This window comes from Corvus cornix, chromosome 1A (assembly GCF_000738735.6).
Source record: "Corvus cornix cornix isolate S_Up_H32 chromosome 1A, ASM73873v5, whole genome shotgun sequence".
Taxonomy (NCBI): domain Eukaryota; kingdom Metazoa; phylum Chordata; class Aves; order Passeriformes; family Corvidae; genus Corvus; species Corvus cornix.
In genome coordinates this window covers 41,808,605-41,826,520 of record NC_047057.1, presented here as the reverse complement: position 1 = coordinate 41,826,520, position 17,916 = coordinate 41,808,605, and positions in this window count along the sequence as shown.

The window sequence follows — 17,916 nt, the reverse complement described above, 5'->3', positions numbered from 1 at the left end:
GCTATTGCTGAGCAGTGCTGACACAATGTTAAGGCCCTTTGTGCACCTCACACTGCCCTATCAGCAAGGAGGCTGGGGGTGCGTGAAGAGTTGGGAGGGGATGTGGGTAGGACAGCTGACCCCACTGACCAGAGGGATGTTCCAGACCATATGATGCTTTGTTCAGCAACAAAAACTAGTGAAATAGGAAGGAAGTGGGGGAATGTTTGAATTGTCTTCCCAAGTCACCATAAGACATGATGGAGTCTTGTTTTCCTGAAGATGGCTGAACACTGGCCTGCTGTTGGGAAGCCGTGAGTGAATTCCTTATTTTGCTTCTTGTATGTGGCCTTGCCTCTGTTTCTACTCACAAGTTTTCTCACTTTTATCGTTCCCATTCTCTCCCCCAGTCTGAAGTGGGGCAGTGAGTGAGTGGCTGTGTGGAGCTTGGCTGCCTCCTGGGGTTTAAATCACAGCAATGGAGTATTGCCTCTATGAAAATAAAAAACTGTGTGTGAATGGGTTTGAGAGCACAGATTTTCAGTGTTACTTGCTTTAATTTTAAAGGCCAGTTGGTTGACATGCTTAAGATTACTGGAGAGCTGTCGGGTGTTTTAAACCTTAATTGTTGAGATTAATTGATTACAATAATTGACATTTATTTTGGTGAACTTCCATACCAATTGGAAATATTTCCCACAGCCATTTATGGAAAGGCTTGTATGAGATGTAGAAGTACATATCTGATTACAACATCAGAAAATAGATACATCAGTACCAAAAATGGTTATGTATTTCATAAGCTGAAATAAATGGAATATAGAGAATGTTGGAATCAGTCGGCTTCTCTGAATCATCAAATAGGTTTACAAATTAGATACAAATTTTTGACTCCTTGCATGACTTATTCTCTAAGTCTGAAAGCTCTATTGTGTAAGATTAGAGTATGAGAAAGAAGAATAATGTGATACACTATCTGAATTCTAAAAAATATCACTGAGTGGGATTATGGTTTTAATTAACGTGTAGAAGATCTGGGTTCATCTTATATTTATTCCATTGTCTATATATATAGTATATCTCTATATATATACTATATTTTGTTTAAATTACACCATAAAACAAATAAAAATGCTTTTAGTGGGTTTTTGTTTCCTTCTTTTCTGTCCTAGCTTTCTTTTAATCCCCATATATTTATATGTATGTGTAAATACAGCAAATGCTGGAATATGTATAAAATATCAGTATTTAAAAGTGTGTATGAAAAAAATTGGTGTGTGTGGTGCTAACATCTATATAACTGTGCTTATTATCATGATTTCAAAAGTTGGACACAATCACAAATGGGTATATCCCAGATTTATTGGAGGTTCTCGGACAGCTGTAATCTGCCCATCTTCACTGGGCAGATTACAGGGACATGTATTATTTTGCGTTGTAGAAACAACAGCCACTTCATCAATATTGTGACTAATCTCACCCTGAATCTCAGCATAAAGGTGTAAGAAAGTACAGTACAGTGCAGATTCCTTCTTATTCCTTAGTATGGATGAAAAAGTAGAAGATTCACCTGAGCTTGTGTATTTACACCACTGGAATACAAATGGTAATTCTCTGTGGTTTTTTGTTTACTTCCATGTTTATTAAATCATTTAATTCTTCCCAGCTCCCTCTAGACTGGCTATTGATTTAAGTGCTTTAATAAAGAGATGGCAAACAAAGTAGATAATAATATGTTTTAAAGAAGCCACTGTTTTGCATAAAGAAATTTCACTCTGTGGTCAGATAGATTTGTAAAATGATTATTCAAGGGAGAAATTCTTTATTTGTGCTGCAAAACCCAGCGTTTTCAAGGCTTTCCCTTCTCATTTAATAATCACACCAATTCTGTCTTACTCACAGTCTTACTTCCATAGATAATATACTGCAAATAATAATATAAATATTATTCAGCTATTGTATCTTTAGGTTGTCCTGAGCTGATCAACTTTTGTTAGTGCGTTAATATTTTCTCAGTGTTTGCGGATTGTCATTCTTCTTCTTGTCCCTTAGAATAAAATTGGCCAGACATAAACCCCTGGGACTTTGATTTCTTCTCTCTTTCTTCTGCATTAAACAGTGCTGACAGGATTGATTTTTTTTTTTTAATGCATTTCAAATTATTTCACCAGCTATGAATTTTATTTTTGCACTATAGCTATTTTATGTTACTGGCAGATAAATCTACCATCTAGAAGTTAAAAAGAAACTGCATAATGTGGACAAATTTATTTTCTTAATTCTAATTCTTATTAATTTTAAAGAATTTAGTTGAGACAATATTTAAAAAAACCTTCTCACATGCTAATAATCACTGAACACTGTCAAGATTTTTATGAAACCAGAATAGCATTTATTAACTGGGTTCATTTGCCTTGTATTTTTTTATACAATAACTATATTGGGCTTTCCTAGTGTTAATATCTAACATATATATGTATAAAATTAAGGAGAGTATTAAGGATATGGGAAGATACTTAAGGTCAGTCACTCACTGTCTGCAGCAATTTTCCTTTTCCCTGCAGACATGTTGAAAGAAGCTAGGTTTAAAATTAATGAATTAACAGATGTTTTGCAGTTTACACTTTGAAAGGTATAGACAAATTTTTATAACTGATGCAACAGTGCCTCTGCCTTATACAGCCTTTTCTAAGCCCATTTAAGGACCTATCTATTTGCAATATCTTTTTTTTCCTTTAAGAAATAATCCCTCCCAAACAGACAGAAACATGCAATATCACACCTTCATTTGACAAAATCTAGTAAAATGTCCTTGCAAGAATGGCGTGAAGTCACAGTGTTTAGAATCTCAAACCTTTGAGATGATGGGGTTTGTTTTCTTATTGGTTATTTCCAGTTCCCTTCAATGCTGTGTCTAAGTACAGGAAAAAAATTACATTTCTAAAGCTCCTGTTTCAATTCATGTTTTATTGAAGAGTTTGAATATACTGTACTGGTAAAAATGGATAAAATTTCATGTAAACTTCATCTCTAGGGGATGCCATTACTAAACTGGCTCAGTTATTTTGGTGTGAAGTGAAAGGGAATTGACCTGGGGTTCTCAGCGTCTTACAGTAGATTATCATAACTACAAAATAATACTTTTGTATACAAGTGTCTCAGAAGAAGCAGAGATTCTTGGGTGTTTTTTAGAAGTGAGCATTTTAGATATGATTGCAGATAAATTTCAGTTTATTCTTAGAAAATAAAAGAAAGTTACATACATTTTCATGACTGCAGAGTATCTCTTCCTGAATATTAAATAACTTGGTGCCTTGCCAGGTATGCACCCATATTACTTTTTCATCCTTCAATATTTAAATGTTTTAAACAAGAAAGGTGTTGCAAAGTATTTTAACATGAATAACAGTAACCAATTGGAATTGAATTGTAGGTTACAAATGTAGGCTGTACCTTACAGTAAGTCAAACTTTGTTGTGTTTTATTCTACTAAAATCTACCATCTTCTTTACATTAAGTGTTTTTGTTTCCTTCTTTATAGAAAGTTGTAGTTACTTCAATGGCCTTTAAAATACATCTCTAATTCTGAGTTGTAGAAAAAGATAAATTTTTTTTCTTAGCATAGAAGTCAGTGTGTTCTCTGAGAGAAAAACTATTGCATTTCTTGGTATTTTTTACAGCAACTCCTAAATAATTTCTTTCCATAACTGCTAAGTGAGAAAAAAATCTTTTCCAGGATCTGCTCTTAGGCTAACTAATAAAATGAAAATAAAGAAAAAAAAAATCTGCCAAGAGTTAGTATAATATATATTCTGCTGCCAATTATTATTTCTGATCTGTTTTAGAAAATTTTACTGAGATCTCCTTTTATAGTTAGCTATATAGTTGATTCAGAATTTGAAAAATTATGGAAATTTGACTTTATATGGTTTTTTTGTAAACCCAGAAACACTATGGTAGTTCAACTTTATGAATAGATTTACTGGGGGATTTGGGCAATAACATCTAAAATGTAGATCCTCAGAATCCTGGTCTGGCATGAAAGAAGCTCAATTCCTTGGGCATGTAAATTTCTCTTAGCAAAATCCTATAGATATCTAATTTTCTGCTGCAGGGTATGAAGAGATAGTTGAAATTCTGACAACATTAATCTGTTTGGAAGTTCTCTCCTGTCTAAACTGCAGTGGGAGCCATAAATTACAGGTTCTGTACCTGTCTCTGTACAGAGCCTATTCCTGAAGGCATGGTAAGCAGGAAATAAAATGGCAGCTTTCAGTCTTTATTGTGTAGCAGCTGCCTGTAGCATTTTAATAAAATGAAAAAAATATGATAGAAGAGTTTTACGCAAGACATGGTATATGTAGCATGCTACTGAGATACATAGAGTGATTTCACAACAATAATAGAAAACAAGACTTCATAAACTTTTCAGTTATCTCTGTGTTGTCCACCTATTCTCTTTTTAAACCCTTCCAGAAAAAGTTTTAATCCAATATCTCATGTAGGAGAACGTAACTCAGGGCAACTATCCCCCTGAGCTAGTATATAGGGATGGGGATCAGAATGGCTTCTGCTATCATCCAGGAGGAAGAAGTCAGTGACCTGCTGAGCCACTTAGACACTCAGAAGTCTATGGGACTGGATGGGATTTTTCCAAGAATACTGAGGGAACTGGTGTAAGGGCTCGCCAAGTTGCTCTCCATTGTTTATCATTAGCCCTGATTGATTGGGGAGGTCTCAGATAACTGGAGGTTAGGCAACATGATATCCACCTGTAAGAACAGCTGGAAGGAGTATTTGGAGAACTACAGGCCTGTCAGACTGACCTTGGTGCTTGGGAAGGTTATGAAACAGATCATCTTGAGTGCCACCACACAGCACATACAGAACAACCAGGGGATCAGGCCCAGACAGCATGGGTTTAGGAAAGGCAGGTCCTGCCTGACCAGCCTGAACTTTTATGACCAGGTAACCCAGCCAATGGATGAGGAAAACTCGGTGGATGTTGTCTACCTTGACTTCAGCAAAGCCTTTGATGGAGTTTTTCATCCCACTCTCCTGAAGAAGCTGGCAGCCCGTGGCTTGGACAGGTACAGTCTTTTCTGGGTTAAGGTCCAGTCCAGAGACTAGGGGTGAATGGAACTGCATCCAGTTGGTGGATGGTCACTAGTGCTCCCAAAGGCTTGGCGTTGGGCCCAGTTGTGTTTAATATCTTTATCGATGATCTGGACAAGGGGATCAAGTGCACCCTCACTAAGGTTGGAGAAGATGACAGTAAGCTGGGTGGGAGTGCTGACCTGATGGAGGGCAGGAAGGCTCTGCAGAGGCATTTTGACAGGCTGGATCAATGGGCCAAGGTCAATTGCAAGAGGTTCAATAAAGAGAAGTGCTGGGTCCTGCATCTGAGTTACAACTCCCTGTAGCATTACAGGCTGGGGGAAGAGTGGCTGGAAAGATGCTCAGTTGAAAAGGACCTGGGGGTGCTGGTTGTCAGCTGGCTGAATATGAGCCAGTGTGTGCCCAGGTAGCCAAGAAGGCAGAAGGCATCCTGGCCTGTATCAGGAATAGTGTGGCCAGCAGGACCAGGGCAATGATTGTCTCTCTGTACTCAGCACTAGGGAGGCCACGCCTTGAGTGCTGTGTCCAGTTCTGGATCCCCCACTGCAAGAAAGATATTGAGATGCTGGAGCATGTCCAGAGAAGGGCAACAGAGATGATGAAGGACCTAGAGAGTGTCATATGAGGAGTGACTGAGAGAGCTGGGGGAAAAAAGAAGGCTCAGGGATTCCTTTCAAATCCTTCTAAAACTGTGTTCTGGTTTTTAGTCTAGCCACACCTTATTGCATGTGTATTTCTTTCTGTACCACTACTCCTTTACCAGTAGTTGTGGTGGGTGATTGTCATGCTCTCAGGTCCAGGCTGCAAACCACAACCAAGATCATCAGTGTAGATGGGATGTCTCTGGCCACTTTCTAGAGTTCTAGGAGCATTTGGACAATGCTCTCGGGCACATGGTGTGATTCTTGGACTTGTCCTGTGTAGGGCCAGAAGCTGGACTGAATGATCCTTATGAGACCCTTCCAACTCCAGGTATTCTATGATAAATCTCAGCCTCATTGTTCTCTACAACTACCTGGAAGGATGTTGGAGCCAGGTGGGAGCTGGCCTCTTCTCCCAGGAAACCAAGAACAAGACAAGAGGACACAGCCTCAAGATGTGCCTGGGGAGGTTTAGGCTGGCCATCAGGAGGAACTTCTTCATGGAGAGGGTTGTTGAACATTGAAATGGACTGCCAGGGAGGTGGTGGAATCACCATCCATGGAGTTTTTCAAGAAATGACTGGATAGAACACTTAGTGCTATAGTCTAGTTGACAAGTTTGTGATCGGACAAAGGTTGGACTCAGTGTTCTTGGAGGTCTTTTCCAACATGAATTATTCTGTTATTCTGTGACTCCAGATCTGTCTGTGATAAGGGCTCCAATAAAGACTGGTAGTAGAGTCTATTAGGTAAAAAACCACTTGGAATAAAATGAACATCCAAAAAAATAATCCTTTTCTTTCTAAATGTCCTCACTAGAGTTGTATTTCAGTAAAATTCTCTCTGAAGCACTGGTATAGAAAGTCTGACTTTCATTTCCCTCAAATTTTCTTAGGGAAGGTTATTTTCTGTCCAATGCAACCTTCTTCCACATTTATGGTTAAACAGGTTATGTAGAGAATACTTTTTCTGGTAAAATACATACATTTTAACAATTACATTAAAAATGCTAACATGGAATTTTTCATGACTGCTAATGATTTTTTTCTTATGTTTGTTTCTCTGACCCTGTGATTTCTAATTATATCCTCTAATTCTCTGTCCATTTCTGTGACAGACAATTCCTAAACTTTAATTCTGGGCTATGCATTAAAGAAGAACTATGTAACAAAGCTTGAACAGTATTTTCAATATAGAAGGATGCATAGAAAGTGTTGTGATTACCCAGAGGAAAAGAACAGATCAATAGTATCATGCTGGAAGGTATTTTCTTTAACTTCTCAAGTAGTACCATAATGATTGGTTTTAACAAATGGATGACACAAAGATTATATGAGTAATACAGAATAAGAAATCAGTCTTATTCACCCTTGTCCTTTCTGAGATTTCTGAACTTCTATCACATATCCTGTAAATCATCTCTTTTCTAAGCTAAAAGTACTTGACCATTACCCTTTTAAATATGTGGAGGCTGTTTCACCATCTTTATCACCCTTTGAACCACTTATGTTTATCTGTGCTATATTCTTTGTTTAGGTGAATGAAAATAACTGCACACAGAGTCCAAGGTGTAAGCAAGTCATGGATCTGTACTGTGGAATAATGAAGGGTTTTTTTCGCCTGTCATTCTTTTCTAATTTAAAAAGCATACCAAATGCTAGCAGTGGGTCTCTACCACTGAGCTGGTAGTTTCATGGAGCTGCCTGTCACCAAAATCACTCCTCCACCTCCCTCCTGCCAAGATTCTTTGTTTAGTTAATAAGTAATTTCTGCATCTCTTGTGAATATAAAAAGTGATGCTGTGATTATTCCATACAAGTTACTTTATATTTGTCTACCTGAAATATCATATGACATTTTATTTCTCAATCAGTTAATCTTACAAGTTGCTTCTAAAATTCTACAATGTCTAACTTTATCTTTATGTGATATAGACTCATCAGCAGACTTAAATCCTAATTTTGTTTTGCTGTTACATATGGCTGTGAGGATTAGTGCAGATCCCAGGTCAGATCTCTGCAAAGTTCTTCTAGTGGCATTTGTTTGGTGACTGTAGGGAAACTCAAAAAGTGTTCCCACTCACCTGTTTCCTGCCTTTGAGTAAAATATTTAGGTATGCAAGGACCTTCACACTTCTGATGTGCTATGCTCATACACTCGGGCTGATTTTTGTTCTTTGGAAATTCATGGAAATGACATCATTCAGTTTGCCATTAATCTTGTATGAGTAAGAATTTTACCTGCATGACAGACTTAGGTAAATAACCTAGAGCACAACTGTCTGTAAATAAGGAGTCAGAAATTGCATGGTTTCAAACAAATTATTATAAGAACCAGAATGGATAGCACAGTGTGATGTTAGTTGGTGTGGACACTTGTCTGGAGACTTGTACTGCTTCACTTCTTTATTCTCTATACTTGTTTGCAAAGTAGTGATAGCAAAGGCTGCACAGGAAGCTCAGAAAGAAGAGGAAATAATGCATGTCAGGGAAGTACTTCAGGAACAGATTTTTTTTAGGATATGAAGATTCCGTAAGTACTTCCCTAAAGAGTTTGCAGCAATGACTCATCTGTCATAAGTGTAGAAGTGCTGTATTTTTATTCAGCTCTTATATCTTGAGTATTTCATCCCAGCGACAAATATTTTACAATTATACTATTTTGTCATTGCAAACAGGGCTTGGAGAACAAAGTGATAGCATGTTTGGTCTCTGTTCTAGGCATATAGACTAACTGATGATATGCAGAAACATGACAGCAGTTGGTTTGTTTTGCTCTTTCTCACTTCAATAATGACTATTTGAAACACAACAGCGTTCAACCAGTATGCATCTCTTGAGTGCTACTTCCTTTACAAATATATTCTGTTAATACAGAAAACTGAAGGTGGGAGGAGATAAAGAGGACTCAAAATCCTCTATAAAACCTAAGTAATCACTTTTTGCTGAAATAAGACTGATTTCTTTACTGTCATTTATTCCTTGGCTATCACAACATATATTTCAAGGAAGTTTAAAACAAACAAACCCAAAAAAAAGAGAAAAAACCAACAAAAGTCCTCTCAGAAATAACTTTTAAACCTTTGTATTTTAGTTTTTGATTGACTTTGGCTAAATCTTATTGTTGCGCTGAAAGAGTCAGTTCTGCTGATTAAAATATCAGCTCTGCTTGAATTCCTTTAACCTGTCCCTCATGAGGCATGCAAGCAACACACATAAAAACTGAGAGGTGTGTGCTTTGAATTAGCAAGGGCTGCACAACTTGGAAGGACCTTCACCATTGCTTTTTGACTGCTGTATCTCGAGTAACTTAAATGAATATATTGCAACAGAATACATAGGTGAACAGCTTTGTTGCTTTCGTCACCAAGTGTTGAGTCCTCCAGAGGTCAATGATTCTTATAGTACATATCCTGGGGAGAATTTACATATACAAAAAAGTCAATTGATAGGATAAATATTGGTTAAAATTAAGACTGTAGGAAAAATTGTATAAGGAAAAAGAAAAATTATGTGCTCCACTGAAGTATTAATTACTAAGGGAAAAATAAGCACTTATACTAACAAAATACATGTTCATAGCATTCTTCTATTTTGAATGATAGATCATATATAGCTACATTTCAGAATATTTTTAAACACACATAATTATCAGATACATAGGAAATTTATTTATATTTGAAGATTCTTAGATGTCTAGGACTTGAAGTTCTGTAAGTGACATTTGCTTCAAAGCCTTGCCTACAAAACAAGTAAAGAGGAAATTATGTCTGGATTTCAGAGCTTGGTGCAGAAGAAATCCAATTAACATTTAGTTACATGAGGATCTTTTCATGGAATGCGTGTTCTAGCAAAAACTTTGATAGTCAGGTGTCTGTGACCAGGCTGAGCTTGGCAGGGTTTATTAGCATAAGTGTGATTCTATGCTGACTCAGTGACACTGCTTTGAAGAGTAGCTGTGCTAGATCCTTTTACTGTGCACTACTTTGCACACAGACCTTCTCTTCAGTTATCCTTGTGTTGCAAAGCATTCTCTATTACGATAGAGTCCCTTAGAATCTAAACCACCTTTGAAGGCAGTGGGCAAAAGCTCAGAAATTGGTCTCCTGTTGTTTACTGGCTATTTATTCTCCCAATGAAAAGAAGATTACCACCTGTTTCAGACAAGATAGCTTTTTTCCACTGTACTACTAGCCTTTTTCAGAAACTTTTGTAGTGATTGGGAAGAAAACAACAGTTTCACAAAGGGACATATTTTCTTATTTCATTTCCTGCTGCACATAGGCTATTTTTTCTTCCCAGACCATGAATTTGACTGTTGTACTGAAAAATGCAATTTTTTGGTGGTATTTCTCAGCTCTTTTGTAGTTCTACTTGCATGGGGTGTATGTGTGCGTTTGTTTGTTTTTATAAAACTTAGAAAGAAATTGAATGGAATCCTGAAATGGAATATCAAGTAATAGATGACAAAAAAATTTCCAAAAGATCATTCTCTCTAATTTTAAGGTCATCTTCATCCACATTTTTCCAGCAGAATATCATACCTTTATAATTTGTAGCAGTTATAGGTATAAATCTCTTCTGTATTTTCTGAAAGATAGAAATAGCCTCTCCATTTTATGACAGATTTTTTTCTGTTATTTTCTAATCTTGCCTTTCTCTCCAATTCCTCCCAAATCAGGAGCTCACATTAAATACTAAACTTTAGAAGTCAATCATTTCACATTGTCAAGTTTCAAAAAAATCCAAACCTGAGTAATTAGAAATTTTGCTTTTACATCTTCAGAATACATTTTCAAAGTAGAAAAATATTTGTTTTCTCATATTTTAAAATAATTCCATTATGAGGGAAAAATTAGAAAAAGTTAGGGTAGAAATGTAGGGCCTGTCTGTGATGATGAGGTGGGCCATGTTTTGATTGCCTCATATGCTAGCCCTGCCTGAATTTTCTGCTGAATAAAGTCCTTTTATTGCCCCACTGTTTGCCACATAGATATAAATTAAAAAAGACCTTGCAAAGTTTTCAACCTGGAACCATTGGAAATATAATTGGAAGAAAAGGGAATGTCTTTCTCTTCACTAGTATGAAAAGAAGGGAAAGGCAAGCATTTCTCTGTTCAAAGGCAGGTTCAGTTATGAGATCTCACAGTGAATTTGTCTTTTCCAAAGGATGTAGCAGTGAATCTGGATGTTTTGGCCTTTCTAGCTGACCAAGAGGGTCAGGCTGCATGGTTATGATAGACAGCATCACCACAAGGGTCTAAGCGATCAAGCAAGAAGATATCAGTTCTACCCCACTGTCCTGAAAAGCAATTAGCAAATGAAACCATACATTTCAGATAAGAGATTTTGTTGTTCATTTAACAGGTATTTTTTTAAAAGCTAACAGACATTTGAGTGTTTTTTTTCCCACCAGTAATGGTCTATCCTATAATTCTCATCAGTTCAACCTATGGTTAAAAGGGAATTTTTCAGACACATAAAAGGAGAGTTCCTTCAGGATCCAAGGAACTTTAGGATATTGAAAACCTATAAAAGTGGAGACTACATAAGCTCTTTGAACAGTCTGTAGAGACACTAAAGTTATAATGCTTTATGGAGATGCAGAACAATCTATTGTAAAACCAAGAAAGATATGGATGAAGTATGTCTTGAATAAAAAATCTTTCTGGCAAAGAAAATCTTGTATTTTCATTTAAATCAATCTTAAGGCCTATATTTTCCCCTCTACAAAGCCTTTCTGGGGTAATATCCTTTTTTTTTTTTTTTTTTAATTTATGCAGAGAGATTTTAAGAGTATTGCTTATATTTTACATTTCTCTCTTTGAAATAATTTTAACTCATTTTATCAATTTCCAGGGAAGTTTTGATTATGAATCAGCATAGCATATGGTGTTTGGCAAGTAAAATATCTGCAATGGAAATGCGCCACAATACTCAGATTTCTTTAAGTTGTCATTCATGTAGTGACTTTCCACCTTGAGTATTAACCCAGTGTACTTATGCTACTTGCTTGAGATATCAAGCTGAAGTTATACTTCCTGCAGTTAACTCCTTGAAAAAAAAAAAAGATGAGCTGGTCTGCATCAGACTAGTAACAGTATGTGACAAGCCAAGCATTGAAGCAGGTTTAAGGAAAAAAAAAACCATAAAAAATCTTCCTTCCCAGTTCTTAATGTAATAAAACAAATTATCTTAATTCTAAGGAATTAAAATGGTAAAGTTAAAATTTTGAATGATTCAGCTGTCTCTTTATAATTGCTAAATATAGGACTGCAAATCTAGTGGGACCCATGTAAGCAGTAGCAATTTTATTTTGAAATATTTTGACTTCAAATATTATTTCTCATGCTGTTCATATATTATAATAAAATCTGCAGAGATGCTTTTAAGAAGTGTTTTCCAAAGCAAGTCACAAAAACATCGAGTAAGATCAGTCTTTGTGATCCGCATAAATTCCATTTCTCTGTTTGTAGATTTTCCTGAATGGGAAATGTCTCCTAGATCAATTTACACCTCTTTGGTTATGTCCACTTAGAAAAAAAGTCTCCAGTTAAAGTCTAAAATCTTCCTGTTTTTTCTTGATACACTTAAGAGTGCACTTATAAACCTTGTTGTATTTGATTATATGGTTAAAATAACGTTTAGGATCCATTAAAATAGTTTTAGAGGGACATAGTGCAAACATCACTCAATCTTTCTTTGAAAAGTGGTTGTTGATTGTGTAGGATGCAGCCTCCTGCTTCTGTAGGCTTAACCACAAACAACGCTTTACTTGTGCTCCTTGCTTAGAAGGTAGACTGGGAAAGATCAGCATCTTATCCGTTAAGCCATCAAGGTTCTTCTCAAACAGCAGATATGAAGCTTAAACTTGAATCACCAGTGTGAAGTTCAGCAGTCTTTGGTGCAGTGCATATTGGTATTCAGTGTTCTGAGTGTCAGTACACAATGACAGACTGTCAAATACGTTGAATCATATCACTGAAAGCCAGGAGACAGAGCAATTTTCAGCTAAGTCCAATTTATGTTTATAAATGGAAAGCTCAGTTTGAGCCCTACTTAACTGAACAGACAATGCCTGCATGAGGTTAGATTTCTATATGAGCCTGTTTATCTCTAATTATATGCTAATCAATTTGATTTCTCATTTAAACTCAAACTGGGAGGCTTCCTTGTAATAACCAGCTCACATTGAAGCAACAAAGCAGCTTTATATTTACCACATCAGCAGGGTTTAATTGCACATTTGGACAATGGAAATTAAGATGGATTCATTTTCATTGTCCTTGCAATGTAGCAGTATACAACACACTTTTAGTTTGAGCTGACACATTTATGGTAGACATATTAAACTATAACATCCAAATATTTGCTAACACATTGCCAAGCTATTTTGTTCATATTGTTTTCTAAATGATGCACATTGTCTTCCCACTGTTATATTTCCCACCACTTAAAAATACTGACACTAATTGTATTACTTTGGTATGGCATAGGTCAAAAGAATAAAATTAGGATAAGGTATCTTTCTATAAAAAAGAGACATAGTCCAAATTATATGTGAGGAGCACAGACACATTTCCTAGTGCAAGTCCCCAAAGAAGAAATGACAAGCATGCTATATTGCTAAACCTGTGTGAAAATATCAGGTAGAAATCAAATTCATTTGTGGGCACTGCAAGAGAAAATTTGGAGAGGTGGTAGTACCTCTTTTTCTGCTCCCACAGATATATAATCATGATGATTTAAAGCACACTTGAATCATTGAAGTTAAAAGTTTTATTTCTTAATCATGGCTTTTAATTATGCAAACCTTTAAGTAGTCTCTACATACATGACTGTGAATGTACCCAAGGACTTTACTGATTTCAGTATGAGATAAAACTGATATCCAAATATTTGTGTGACTTACTCTATTAAAATGGACAAATGAATATCTTCATGAAATATGTCTGATTTATCTGATTTACTTTTGAACCCTTTGACACATATTGAAAGTGTATTTGTATGAAACCTTTATCCCAGCAGAAAACATAGCAAAATGTAATACTGAATCAATCAGGTTGCTGAAAAGACAAAATTAAATCTTATAGCTAGGTTCTTTAATTGGATGTTAATTGTTAATTTTATGAGACATAAAAAGGAATATTGCATTCATTGCTCTGAAATGTATTAAAACCTTGGAATTTTTGGATACATAAAAATTGTCACTCCTAGTATAAACAATTCCATAGAGCATTTGTGTGATACTGTGCAGCTCTTTATTGCATTCTTGAGATGCATTGACTGGCATGGCAAAGCCTTTCTTGTGCAATTGCTGTTCAGCACGGCAAGACAAAAATACTTTTACTTATAGTAGTATTTCTACAAACTAGACATTTTGAAAACACTCAAAAGAGTTGGCCTTTGATCCAAGGCAATCACACTGTGAGGAAAATAAAGGTCTTGTACGTAAATTTTGACTGTGAGGAAGTGTTTTCTATGGTTCTGGGTTGAATGGTTTTTTTAGCGTGATCCGGTTTGCACTCACATTGTGGCTGAACTAGTAATGTATAGACATCAAATCTCACTGTTTTCCAGCTGGAACATAGTAAAAACCTGCTTCATTCACCATGTTTGCAGAAGACCACATAAAATAAATTAATTTTCTCTCAAATGTTTGGCGACTCAAGCAGTTATTCCTGTAATTTCTAGAGAGGAGTCCATTAATTTTTCAGAGGATAATTTGTTGTGATATTACAGTCCTTTTTTCTTGGAGCAGTGACCATCTCTGCTGCTGCATGAATTGAAGTACATGGTGCTTCAATCTCTCCACTCATTTTCAAAATAATGTATGCTAGAAAGCTGGCATTATCAGAAGACTGCCATAACCAATGCTTCTATAATGGAGAAAAAGTTGAAGTAATAATTGAATACGTGCAATTTCAAACAGGGTTGTAAGTGAACATAGCAAAGCATTGTTTTTGTTGATAAGCTTGTGGAGGTCATATATTGTGCCAACATGAAGAATTTCGGCTAGTAAAGGCAGTCTGAGGCTGTTTGAATGTAACATATAATTTAAAACTGGTGACCGTATGTGATATGAAACACAAATATTTATGCAGACTTTTAGAAAGTGGACAAATAATGTTTGGTGAAATTCAGAATCCTTTTTTTTTTCTTTCTCTTTTCCAAAACTTAAATGATTCAGCTTAAGTATAAAACAGTTTCCACCACACTAGAAAAGATTTTGAGAGTTAATCACTTTGTCAGGTGAAAAAGATTCAGTAGTTGAGCAACAAAACCTTCAGTTGTCTCTGTCTTTTGCTGAACTACCAGCCACACTGAAGTAAATTGCAAGCTAAAGATAGAACACGTGTACTTAGGTTCTCCCTCCAAATAAAAATTGAACAGAAACATGGATAATTTTTAAACTGTTGACCCACCTTTTCTTTATAAACTGTTGAAGAGATGTCCAGGAAGTATGAAATAACTGCATGTTTCAGAAAAGGCAATTTTAACAGAAATTTGTTGGAAATCTTGGATGAAAAATGCAGAAAATTATAATAGTAATATCCAAGTGATGCATAAGACAAATCATATATGCAGTACAGTGACTAGGAAAGTGGCAGAAAAAATTTAGATCTTAATTTTCTGCTGTTTGATATTCCAGGAAAACAAATAGGCATTAAATTTTCTAAGGAGAAAATTTATTTCACATTTGAAGGTTACTTTCTTTTTACAGTTTCATACCTACTAGTTGAAAGCTCAGATTTAATAGGAAGTCAGGTATATACGTATGAATATTGGTCTGTAATAATTATAATTCAGTAATCTTAGCAAGTACAGCTATTCTGCAATCAAGATACATTTACTCTTGTCATTTGTCCACAGTTTAACTATACCTCTGTATTTCTTGCTGCTGAGTTGTCTTAGCTATTCCCATTTCCTTTGCTCAAGTTTCCCTTATCATTACTTGGCACAATTTACATTGACTTGTTATGTCAAATATATTTGATGGTTGCAGTTGGTATCTCCGTATGCAGGAAAAAAGATTACAGCTTGTGCTTGGATGCTTTAGCTACTTTACAAGGGAGTCTGCCGGTCAGATTTGTATTAGCCCATACGGGTGCTGTCATTAAGATTTTCCCTTTTGTGGGTGTAGGCAAGCTCTCAACCAATTCCAAACAAAAAACTATGCCACTGTACTAAGGTGGCAGTGAATTGGTGCTGCTGCAGTACAGCACCATACAGAAATGAGTAAGGACCCTTTCGGTTTGGCATTCAGCCGCCTAAGGAAAGGGACAGAGTTTTCACATGCTTTCAGAAACAAAGTGAGGATGGAATCACTGTAAGGTTCAGCTGTTGAAAATTTCATCTCGTTGTCTCAATTTTAGTACTTTTTAGGGTGTAGCACATTAATGACACTGCAAATTTTAATGAGTTGCCCAAATTGGCCAAGACAATCATTCTTTATTTCAACTGGACAGGTTTTATCAAGTATTGGAATGTGACTGTGGTAATGTTTCACAAAATATGATGGTGATAATATTTAGCAAAATGTGCAGCTGTCAGGCTTCAACTCTGCATTGTGTACTGAAAATGAAGAAATGAGTTTTTAGTAGTTCTTTTTAAATGGTCACTGTGGCTCTTATAAGGGACTCTAAATGAAAGCCCTCTTGATTCTGTCTTGGGAAATAATGTCTTCAAGTCTCATCAGCTTCTGTTCCTTTGCCATTCACCGTTTCATTCCCAGCAGCTTCAATTCTGTTCTGTTTCAGTTGACGCAGTCATTTGGTGCTACTTCATCCTTGAACAGGTCTGCTGCATTTTATCTTATCTGGTTGTCTGAACACATTCTTCTTCTCTATTATTTCAGGCAGCAGTAGGAACTCACCCATCAGGACCTTCCCTTGTGGAGACTGTTTTGCATTATATCTCCTGCTCAGCACAGGAATGGCTTGTTTGACTCCTATCTTGGTAAGAAAACAGAGACCAAGTAAAATGTATGTGATAAAAAAATCAGCTGAGCAGAACCTTGGGGAAATAGTGTGGAAAATAGCTGGGAAGAATGGAAACACAGGTTGAACAAGAGGAATGTATATGAAGACAGAAGGCTAAGCAGAGCATCTATATTTATAGTTTGATAACATTGGATGAGAAACTATCATATGATTGCTTTGCACAGGTATAATAGAGGGAAGAAAAGTGAATAGTAAGGTCTTCTTAGGTGAAATATGTATATATGAAAGTATTCAGCAAAGAAATGAAGTTAAAAGTATCCTATGGATGATAAATATATATATGTGTGTGTGTATGTGTGTAGTGAACTACATCATGTCACATAGAAAAAGAAATGAACTGGATATTATAATGCTACTATTTCCTTTATTTTACATACATTATTCAGCTGAACAAGGACCAAGAACCAATTAAAGTTCATGCCTAAAAAATATTTAGGACTATAATTTTAAAGAGCCGTGATTCCATTTTCTAAAAATAAAATGTATTTCAGGTGAACAGACATCTAATTCAGTTCTTTCTCTCTTTCTGAAAAGTACTTGAGAACATAGAGGAAAAAACTTAAACAATTTTGCAGTGAAAAAAATTGTGAACAATAACAGACCGACAGAAAGGCAAAGAAAAGGGTGAAAGAGCAGAGTATAATGGAATTTCAAGAGTCAAAAGGAATGTGTATGAGAAGAGTTTAACTATAATTAACAAAGGCATAAGTGTTTTAGTGTTGTTAAGTAGTAATGTGAATACTACACAACAGGAATTCTACAGATAAACTGTACAATTGCAGGGGTCTGGTTTACACTTTTTATCACAACTAATAAAGTGTTCAGGACAACTGGCAAGATAATTTCCGTTGTATTAACTCATATGTTATATTTTAGATTTGTCAAAATATATTTATGGTGCAAGCTTCCAAATAATCACAGAATGACTGAGGTGGGAAAGCCCCTGATCAGGAATGGATGCCACAAGCAAGGTCACCCAGAGCTGATTGCCCAGAAATGTGTCTAGATGGCTTTTGAATATCTCCATGGATGGAGACTCCACAACTTCTCTGGGCAACCTGCGCCAGAGGAAAAACTTTTTCCTGTTTTTCAGAGGGACTCTCCAGTGTTTCATTTCATGCCCACTCCATCTTCTCCTGACACTGGACACACTGAAAACAACCTGGCTGTGTCCTC